This window comes from Budorcas taxicolor, chromosome 3, assembly GCF_023091745.1.
Source record: "Budorcas taxicolor isolate Tak-1 chromosome 3, Takin1.1, whole genome shotgun sequence".
In the NCBI taxonomy this organism is placed as follows: domain Eukaryota; kingdom Metazoa; phylum Chordata; class Mammalia; order Artiodactyla; family Bovidae; genus Budorcas; species Budorcas taxicolor.
This window is the reverse complement of record NC_068912.1, coordinates 40,359,617-40,371,516: the sequence shown is the minus strand read 5'-3', so window position 1 is coordinate 40,371,516 and position 11,900 is coordinate 40,359,617.

Here is an 11,900-nt window from a genome sequence, read left to right as displayed (position 1 = left end):
CAGAGAAATAAGAGTAAACAAGAGAGTCTGTACCTGCCTTGTTAGAGCTACATTCGAACAGAGGAGTAAGGTGTTAACTGAAGAGTTTTAGATAGTGACCAGCTCTCTAAGAAAATAGAAGAGGGTCCAGAGATAAGACAGAGCTGCAATTTTAGACAAGTGGGCTCAATAAAACTTTCTAAGGAGCAAGGCCCTGACTGAAATGCGATAAGAAAGCTTTTAAAAGCCTTAGAGAATTTTTGCAAAGTTCCAAATACTGAAGGTGGGGGAGAGCTTGCCATAATCCAGCAAGGAGGCAAGTGTGAGAGTAGTGCAGAAAGAGGAAGAGTTATAGAGGTCTGTCGGTAAGATGCTCAGAGTCAGCATACACTACTCAATCCCTAGGTACATCCTTTTAGATTTCATTCTATGACAGTTGGAAAACCAATGCAGAGATGTGAGCTTGGTACTGGTATAATCAAACTTAGATTTGAAAAGGATTGGGAGTAGAATGGTGGTTGCCAGTGGCTGCGGGTGGGAGAAACAGTGAGACGTGAATCAAAGCGTAAAAACTTCCATTCAAGATGGTAACGATAACCCTGCATACGAGATAGCAAAAGAGACACAGATGTATTGAACAGCCTTTTGGACTCTGTGGGAGCGGGAGAGGGTGGTATGATTTGGGAGAATGGCATTGAAACATGTATAATATCATATAAGAAATGAATCACCAGTCCAGGTTTGGTACAAGATACAGGATGCTTGGGGCTGGAGCACTGGGATGACCCAGAGGGATGGTACGGGGAGGGAGGTAGGAGGGGGGTTCAAGACTGGGAACACGTGTATACCCCTGGCGGATTCATGTTGATGTATGACAAAAGCAATACAATATAATAAAGTCAAACAAAATTAATAATAATAATAATAAACAACTTATATTCATAAAATGAATCATTTTATGATGACTATAGCTAACCATATTGCATTATATACTGGCAAGTACTTGGAGAGTTGATCTTAAAAGTTTTTACCTCAAAAAGGAAACAATAATTTTGTGAGGTGAAGAGGTGTTGTGGTATTCATTTCACAATATATATCAAGCCATTACATTGTACACCATAAACTTATAAAATGTTACATCTAAGTAGAGCTGGAAAAAAAGGATTATTTTGCAATTTAGATAAGACACAGAAATCAGAGAGCAAATTGCCAACATTAGCTGGATCATTGAAAAAGCAAGAGAGTTCCAGAAAAACATCTATTTCTGCTTTATTGGCTATGCCAGAGCCTTTGACTATGCGGATGACAATAAACTATGGAAAATTTTGAAAGAGATGGGAATACCAGACCACCTGACCTGCCTCTTGAGAAACCTATATGCAGGTCAGGAAGCAACAGTTAGAACTGGACATGGAACAACAGACTGGTTCCAAATAGGGAAACGAGCACGGTAAAGCTGTATATTGTCACCCTGCTGATTTAACTTATATGCAGAATACATCATGAGAAAAGCTGGGCTGGATGAAGCTCAAGTTGGAATCAAGATTGCCGGGAGAAATATCAATAACCTCAGATACGCAGATGACCACCCTTATGGCAGAAAGTGGAAAAGAAATAAAGAGCCTCTTGATGAAAGTGAAAGAGGAGAGTGAAAAGATTGGCTCAAAGCGCAACATTCAGAAAACGGAGATCATAGCATCTGATCCCATCACTTCAAGGCAAATAGATGGGGAAACAGTGGAAACAGTGGCTGACTTTATTTTTCTGGGCTCCAAAATCACTACAGATGTTGACTGCAGCCATGAAATTAAAAAACGCTTACTCTTTGGAAGGAAAGTTATGACCAACCTAGACAGCATATTAAAAAGCACAGAGACATTACTTTGCCAACAAAGGTCCATCTAGTCAAGGTTATGGTTTTACCAGTAGTCATGCATGGATGTGAGAGTTGGAATATAAAGAAAGCTGAGCACTGAAGAATTGATGCTTCTGAACTTGGTGTTGGAGAAGACACTTGAGAGTCCCTTGGACTGCAAGGAGATACAACCAGTCCATTCTAAAGGAGATCAGTCCTGCGTGTTCATTGGAAGGGCTGATGTTGAATCTGAAACTCTAATACTTTGGCCCCTGATGGGAAGGGCTGACTTATTTGAAAAGAACCTGATGCTGGGAAAGATTGAGGGTGGGAGGAGAGGGGCAGGAAGACAACAGAGGATGAGATGGTTGGATGGCATCACTGACTCGATAGACATGAGTTTGGGTGAACTCTGGGAGTTGGTGACGGACATGGAGTCCTGGAATGCTGTGGTTCATGGGGTTGCAAAGAGTTGAACATGACTGAGCAATTGAACTGAACTGAACTTGCATTTTGATAGGTAATAGACTATAAGATGTCAGGAAGACCAATTACAAGGTCATAATAATAATTGTCTTTATGATCTCATATTAATACAAAAGAAGTAAAGCATCTTGCAAGAAAAGCAGAAATATTTTAAACTTCTTATTGTGCCTTACAAAGGCAAATTTATTGTACTTTAATAATTGGAGAAATATGTGTCTAAGTAGGCATTTAACAAGCTTAAAGATAAATACCAGTAGAATTTAAAATAGATCACTTAAATTCCAAATAACTATTGAAGGAAAAGTAGAGAACACATGTTGTTGTTCAGTTACTCAGTCACATCGGATTATTTGGACCCCATGAACTGCAGCATGCCAACCTTTCCCTATCCTTCACCATCTCCTAGAGCTAGATAAACTCATGTCCATTGAGTCAGTGATGCCATCCAACTTTCTCATCCTCTGTCATCACCTTCTCCTCCTGCCCAATCCTTCCCAGCATCAGGGTCTTTTCTAGTGAGTTGGCTCATCAAATCAGGTGGCCAAGGTACTGAAGCTTCAGTTTCAGCAACAGTCCTTTCAATGAATATTCAGGGTTGATTTTCTTTAGGACTGACTAGCTAGATCTCCTTGCAGTCCAAAACACTCTCAAGAGTCTTATCCAACACCACAGTTCAAAAGCATTAATTTTTCAGCACTCAGCCTTCTTTATGGTCCAATTATCACATCTGTACATGACTGCAAGAAAAACCATAATCTGGACTATTCAGATCTTTGTCAGCAAAGTAATGTTTCTGCTTTTAATATACTGTCTAGGCTTGTCATAGCTTTTCTTCTAAGGAGCAAGCGTCTTTTTAATTTCATGGCTACAGTAACGATCTGCAGTGATTTTGGAGAACAAAATATGTCTGTCACTGTTTCCATTATTTCCCCATCTATTTGCCACGAGTGATAGGACCAGATGTCACAATCTTAGTTTTCTGAATGTTGAGTTTTAAGCCAGCTTTTTCACTCTGCTCTTTCAGTTTTATCAAGAGGCTCTTTACTACTTCTTTGCTTTCTGCTATAAGAATGATGTCATCTGCTTACATAAGGTTACTGATATTTCTCCAGCAATCTTGATTCCAGCTTGTGCTTTATCCAGTCTGGCATTTTGCATGATGTACTCTCAATATAACAGTAATTCAAGTCTATGCTCCACCAGAAATGCTGAAAAAGCTGAAGTTGAACTGTTTTATGAAGACCTACAAGACCTAGTACTAACACCCAAAAGATGTCCTTTTCATTATAGGGCTGGAATGCAAAAGTAGGAATTCAAGAAATACTTGGAGTAACAGGCAAATTTGGCCTTGGAGTACAGAATGAAGCAGGGAAAAGGCTAATAGAGTTTTGCCAAGAGAATGCACTGGTCATCGCAAACACCCTCTTTCAACAACACAAGAGAAGACACTACACATGGACATCACCAGATGGTCAATACTGAAATCAGATTGATTATATTCTCTGCAGCCAAAGATGGAGAAGTTCTATACAGTCAGCAAAAACAAGACTGGGAGCAGACTGTAGCACAGAACATAAACTCCTTATTATCAAATTCAGACTTAAATTGAAGAAAGTAGGGAAAAAAATAGACCATTCAGGTATGACCTAAATAAAATCGCTTACAATTATACAGTGGAAGTGACAAATAGATTCAAGGGATTAGATCTAATAAACAGATTGCTTGAAGAACTATGGATGGAGGTTCACAACATTGTTCGGGAGGCAAGGATCAAGACTATCCCCAAGGAAAAGATTTGCAAAATGGTAAAATGTTTTTCTGATGAAGCCTTACAAATAGCTGTGAATAGAGGAAAATTGAAAGGCAAGGAGAAAGGAAAGATATACCCATTTGAATGCAGAATTCCAAAGAATAGTAAGGAGAAACAAGAGAATTCCTCAGTGATCAATACAAAGGAATAGAGGAAAACAATGGAATGGGAAAGTCTAGTGAACTCTTCCAGAAAATTAGAGATGCCAAGGGAATATTTCATGCAAAGATGGGCATAATAAAGGACAGAAATGTTATGGGCCTAACATAAGCAGCAGATATTAAGAAGAGGTGGCAAGAATACACAGAAGACATATACAAAAAAGATCTTTATGACCCAGATAATCATGATGGTGTGATCACTCACCTAGAGCCAGACATCTGGAATGCGAAGTCAAGTGGACCTTAGGAAGCATCACTACAAACAAAGCTAGTAAAGGTGATAGAATTCCAGTTGAACTATTTCAAATCTTAAAAGATGATGTGGGAAAGTGCTGCACTCAATATATCAACAAATTTGGAAAACTCAGCAGTGGCCACAACTGGAAAAAGTCAGTTTTCATTCCAAACCCAAAGAAAGGCAATGCCAAAGAATCCTCTAACTACCATACAATTGCACTCATCTCACAGGCTAGTACGGAGAAGGCAATAGCAATCCACTTCAGTACTCCTGCCTGGAAAATCCCATGGACAGAGGAGCCTGGTAGGCTGCAGTCCATGGGGCCGCAAAGAGTCAGAAATGACTGAAGGACTTCACTTTCACTTTTCACTTTCATGCATTGGAGAGGGAAATGGCAACCCAGTGTTCTTGCCTGGAGAATCCCAGGGACAGCGGAGCCTGGTGGGCTGTGGTCTATGGGATTGCGCAGAGTTGGACATGACTGAAGCGACTTAGCAGAAGCAGCAGCAGCACAGGCTAGTAAAGTAATGCTCAAATATCTCCAAGCCAGGCTTCAACAGTACGTTTATCATGAACTGACAGATGTTCAAACTGGATTTAGAAAAGGCAGGGAACTAGAGATCAAATTGCCAACATCTGCTAGATCATCAAAAAGTCAAGAGAGTTCCAGAAAAATATCTACTTCTACTTTATTGCCTATGCCAAAACCTTTGACTTTGCAGACCACAACCAACTTTGGAAAATTCTTGAAGAAATGGGAATATCAGACCAACTGACCTGCCTCTTGAGAAATCTGTATGCCGGTCAGGAAGCAACAGTTAGAACTAGACATGGAATAACAGACTGGTTTAGAATAGGCAAAGGAGTACATCAAGGTTTTATATTATCACCCTGCTTATTTAACTTTTATGCAGAGTACATCATGAGAAATGCTGGGCTGGATGAAGCACAAACTGGAATCAAGATTGCTGGGAGAAATATCGATAACCTCAGATATGCAGATGATACCACCCTTATGGCAGAAAGTGAAGAAGAACTAAAGAGCCTCTTGATGAAAGTGAAAGAAGAGAGTGAAAAAGTTGGCGTAAGGCTCACCATTCAGAAAACTAAGATCATGGCATCTGGTCCCATCATTTTGGGAAACAGTGTAAACAGTGGCTGCCTTTTATTTTGGGGAGCTCCAAAATCACTGCAAATGGTGACAGCAGCTATGTAAAAGATGCTTGCTCCTTGGAAGGAAAGTTATGACCAACCTAGGCAGCATATTAAAAAGCAGAGACATTACTTTGCAAACAAAGGTCCATATAGTCAAAGGTATGCTTTTTCCAGTAATCATGTATGATGTCAGAGTTAGACTATGAAGAAAGAGTCTTCCTCGGTGGCCTGATTGCCACAGAATTGTAGCTTTAGAACTGTGATGTTGGAGAAGACTCTTGAGAGTCCCTTGGATTGCAAGGAGATCCAACCAGTCCATCCTAAAGGAAATCAGTCCTGAATATTCATTGGAAGGACTGACGAAGCTGAAACTCCAGTACTTTGGCCACCTGATGAGAAGAACTGACTCATTGGAAAAGACCCTGATGCTGGGAAAGATTAAAGGTGGGAAGAGAAGGGGCTTACGGAGGATGAGATGGTTGGATGGCATCACCAACTTGATAGACATGAGTTTGAGTAAACTCTGGGAGTTTTTGATGAACAGAGAGGCCTGGCATTCTGCAGTCCATGAGGTCACAAAGAGTCAGACGTGACTGAGCAACTTAACTGAACTCTGCATAGAAATTAAATAAACAGGGTGACAATATACAGCCTTGACGTACTCCTTTCCCAATTTTGAACCAGTCAATTGTTCCATGTCTGGTTCTAGCTGTTGCTTCTTGACCAGCATGCACGTTTCTCAGAAGGCAGGTAAGGTGGTCTGGGTTTCTCATCTGTTTAAGAACTTTCCACAGTTTGTTGTGATCCATACAGGCAAAGGCTTTAGTGTAATCACTGAAGCAAAAGTAGATTTTTTTATGCAATTATCTTGCTTTTCCAATAATCCAGCAGATATTGAAAATGAGGACTCTAGTTTCTCTGTCTTTTCTAAATCGAGTGTGTACATCTGGAAGTTTTCAGTTAACATACTATTGAAGCTTAGCTTGGAGAATTTTAAACATTACTTTGCTAGCCTGTGATATGAGTTCAGTGGTGTGGTAGTTTGAACATTCTTTGGCAATGCCCTTCTTTGGGACTGGAATGAAAACCGACCTTTTCCAGTCCTGTGCACACTACTGAGTTTTCCAAATATGCTAGTATATTGAGTGCAGCACTTGAATACCATCATCTTTTAGGATTTGAAATAATCTTAGCTGGAATCCCATCACTTCCACTAGCTTTGTTCATAGTAATGCTTCCTAAGGCCCATGTGACTTCACACTCCAGGATGTCTGGCTGTAGGTGAGTGATTACATCATCGTGGTTACATGGGTCATTAAGTTATGGGTATATTACAATGGACAGGGAGGCCTGCCGTGCTGCAGTCCATGGGATCACAAAGAGTCGGACATGACTGAGTGACTGAACTGACTGAATTGAATATATTTTTAAATAGTTCTTCTGTGTATTCTTGCCACCATTTCTTAATATCTTCTGCTTCTGTTAAATCCATAATATTTCTGTGGTTTATTTTGCCCATTTTTGCATGAAATGTTCTCTTTGTAACTCTAATTTTCTTGAAGAGATCTCTAGTCTTTCCCATTCTATTGTTTTCCTCTATTTCTTTTCATTGTTCACTTAGGAAGGCTTTCTTATCTCTCCTTGCTATTCTTTGGAACTCTGCATTCAGATGGATATAACTTACTTTTTCTCCTTTGCCTTTCACTTCTCTTTTCTCAGCTATTTGTAAGTCCTCCTTAGACAATCATTTTGCCTTTTTGCAGTTCTTTTTATTGGGGATGGCTTTGATCACCATCTTCTGTGCATTGTTATGAACCTCTGTCCATAGTTCTTGAGGCTCTCTGTCTATCAGATATAATCTCTTGAATCTATATGCCACTTCCACTATATAATCATAAGGTATTTGATTTAGGTCATTCCTGAATGGCCTAGTGGTTTTCCCTACTTTCTTCAATTTAAGTATGAATTTGGCAATAAAGACTTCATAATCTGAGTCACAGTCAGTTCCTGGTCTTATTTTGCTGCCTTTAGAGAATTTCTACATCTTCAGCTGCAAAGAATATACTCAGTCTGATTTCTGTATTGACCATCTGCTGATTCCCATGTGTAGAATTGTCTCCTGTATTGTTGGAAGAGGGTGTTTGTACGACCAGAGGAAACATGAGTCCTATCTTAATCAGATCATCTATTAAAGTTATAGAAAGTGAAGTCACTCAGTCGTGTCCGACTCTGCGACCCCGTGGACTGTAGCCCACCAGGCTCCTTCGTCCATGGGATTCTCCAGGAAAGAATACTGGAGTGGGTTGCCATTTCCTTCTCCAGACTAAGTCTTAATTCTTCTTCTTAACATAATCTTCTAATTTTAACATTGTTGTTGTTTAAACCATAAGTCATGTCCAACTCCTTTGTGACCCCATGGACTCCAGCCCACCAGACTCCTCTGTCCATGAAATTTTCCAGAGTTGAATACTGGGTGGGTTGCCATTTCCTTTTCCAGGGGATCTTCCCAATCCAAGGATCAAACCTAGGTCTCCCGTATTGCAGATGGGCTCTTTACCCACTGAGCCACAAGGCAAGCTCTGCTTTTAATGTACCTAAAGGATTAAATTCTCAAATCATGCTTTATAAAACTCACACTATTAGTTTTTTTTAAATTTCTACCTCATTCATATTTTAAAAATTAGTTAATTTAATTTAATTATTTTACTGTCATTAGATTCACCAAAATGTATCCAAAGGGTGAAAAAATATGAATAAAATTAAATTCAGTGCTTACAGAGGCTTGGAATCCTCCTATAAGGTATATTTTTTGAAAAGGTCAGTTCAGTTCAGTTCAGTCACTCAGTCATGTCCGACTATTTGCGACCCCATGAACTGCAGCACGCCAGGCCTCCCTGTCCATCACCATCTCCTGGAGTTCACTCAGACTCACATCCATTGAGTCCGTGATGCCATCCAGCCATCTCATCCTCGGTCGTCCCTTTCTCCTCCTGCCCCCAATCCCTCCCAGCATCAGAGTCTTTTCCAATGAGTCATGAGTCAACTCTTCGCATGAGGTGGCCAAAGTACTGGAGCTTCAGCTTTAGCATCATTCCTTCCAAAGAAAAGGTCAGTGAGCGTAAAAGGTAATCATCCACTCTGCTGAGCAACTGGGTGAGATAGTCCTATACTCCAGTGTCCATAGAACTCAGAGAGAAGGGATATAAAGCAGGGTTTCCAACCTCCAAGATCTAATGTCTGATGACCTGTGGTGGAGCTGATGTAATAATAATAGAAATAAAGTGCACAATACATGTAATGCACTTGAATCATCTCAAAACCATCCCCCTACAATGTCCATGGAAAGAATTGTCTTCCATGAAACTGGTCCCTGGTGCCAAAGATTGGTGACTGCTAATATAAAGAATATTATAAAAAGCTAGCACCAGAAAAAGAAAATAATTAGAGATATTAGTCAAATGAAAGGCAAGCGTCTGGTGAATTAAGAGCCACTACTAAGGTGAATTTTTGGTGATTTTGAAAATGGATTTTGTACACAGAAAGAAAATTGGCAGTTAGTTGAGTTATTATAATTCATGTTAAATTTATTGAAGTTATAAACTCAAAAACCTTTCCTTCTCATATGTCCAAGATTGTAATAGGTTAGATAACCTCAAAGATACCCACATTTTAATCCCCAGAATCTATGAGTATGCTATATTAAATGGCAAAAAAAGACTTTCCCAAGTTGATTAAATTAGAAATCTTAAAATGAAAAGATTGTCCTATATTATCTAGTGGGCCCAATGTAATCACAGGATCCTGAAGAAAAGGAAGCAGGAGGGTCAGAGTAAGAGAATGAGATGTGAAAATAGGAAAAGGATTGTAGTTCGACTGAGATTTGAAGATGCTGTGCTACTGGCTTGAAGCTGGAGATAGGGGCCGTTAGCCAAGGAATGCAGGTGGCTTCCAGAAGCTGGAAATCTCAAGGAAATAGATTCTCCCTAGAACTTCCAGAAATAACACAGCCTTGCCAACACCATGCTTTTAGTCTCTAAAATACATGTACTTCTGGCCTCAAGAACTGAAAGATAATAAATTTGTGTTCTTTTAAGGCACTGAATTTGCAGTAATTCACTACACTAGCAGCAGAAAATATGTTAACTTGAAAATATTAATGTGGAAAATTTTAAGTATAATTTTCAAGAGAACACTTGACTAATCCAATGGAAATTTTGAAATCATCCATTTTCAAACCTAGTTAATGAAACACTAATAAATATGTGCAATCACATTTATAAATCTGAAATATATTTTTCACTACTTAAATTATTTAACAAATGAATACATTCTTGCCAATGAAGATCATTCATGTAACATATTATGGCCAACAAAAGTATGGTGAATATTACACTTTCTCAAATATTAGAATATCATTATAAACTTTGCCATGTTCTTTTACAATACTAAATTTATAATCACAAGTTTAAAATGAAATATTCAATTAGACTATCAGAGTCATTTGGCCAGTAATTAAATATTGCAATTGCCACATTCTCTAAAGCAATGTAAACATTAGAAAACAGTCATCCTAAAGGTTTTAATTACTTCATCTCCTCTATACTTCTTTCTAACTTCCACGGGCTATAAGTTGTTGTTTAGTCACTAAGTTGTATCTGACTCTTCTGTGACCTCATGGACTGAAGCCTACCTGTCTGGCCCCTGTGTTCATGGGACTTCCCAGGCAAGAATACTGTAGTGGGATGCCATTTCCTTCTGCAGGGGTTCTTCCTTACCTTGTGAATGCTTATGCACTAAAGAGCCAATCACTTCATTCTAAGGGGTTACAGTTTTAGCTGAATAAAATGAAATTTTGACCAAGGAAATTTTAACATAAAATAGGATTTTAATTCTTCCTCTTATCTTTTTTTTATATAGCTTTATAACTTACTGAGAAAAAGGATGATCTCACAGTTGACATCCCATAGATTCAAGTTATAAACGCATCAGTTCAGTTCAGTTCAGTCACTCAGTCATGTCCAACTCTTTGCAACCCCATGAATTGCAGCACCCCAGGCCTCCCTGTCCATCACCAACTCCGGGAGTTCACTCAAACTCATGTCCATCGAGTCGGTGATGCCTTTCAGCCATCTCATCCTCTGTCATCCCCTTCTCCTCCTGCCCCCAATCCCTCTCAGCATCAGAGTCTTTTCCAATGAGTCAACTCTTCGCATGAGGTGGCCAAAGTACTGGAGTTTCAGCTTTAGCATCAGTCCTTCCAAAGAACATACAGGACTGATTTCCTTTAGAATGGACTGGTTGCATAACTTCCATCTAATTTAAATCATCAACTCCTAAGCCCTTCTTCAGGGTATTTCACTGCTTGGTTGGGTTTACTACTTACTGTTTTGTTTTCTCCTGACACTTTTCAAATCCCTCCTGTCTGTCAAGTCCAAGATTTTGGGATATATTTAAATGACATTGAGTTAAATTCAGGCCCAATTAATGTCTACTTTTGACCATAAGGCCATATTTTTAAGGTCCTGAAAGTAAAACTGGATATGTTTCCTATGATATAGCTTGGAGATTTTAAAGTTTTCAAAAGCAAAAGTTCACTACCCATTTATTTGCTGGGATGTGGCAAGTTGCTCCATGGTAGATAGAGTACATGAAGGCAGAATTGAAAATAATGACTATATAATCATAGAAACATAGAATCATAAATGACAGAGGATGAGATGGTTGGATGGCATCACCTACTCAGTGGACGTGAATTTGTGTAAACTCCAGCAGTAGGTGATGGACAGGGAAGCCTGGCATGCTGGAATTCATGGGGTCATAGTCAAACACGACTGAGTGATTGAACTGAACTGAATCATAGAAAAGCAATTTAAGGGGATAATAACCAATGGGAGCCACTAATGTTGGGAAACAGTAAGTTGAGGTTAACAACAGTATCTTCCACTTTTACTTATTGATGAGAGATTTGGAGCCAAAGGTAACATCAATTTCTTCATTATTAAATTGAGAGTTTGGGGTTTTGAGGTGACAGAACCAATGAAGACATCTGCTTTTCATTCCAAGTGATTTGTCTTGGCAGCAAGTAGGCACTCCAAGTTAATTCAAAACTGTTGTGAAATCCAAATTCAAGCCTTTACTGCTGACCCAAAAAATAAAGATAAGGATTTTAAAACCACTGAATAAGAGGCAGATCATCTGCTTAAGGGAGAAAACTAA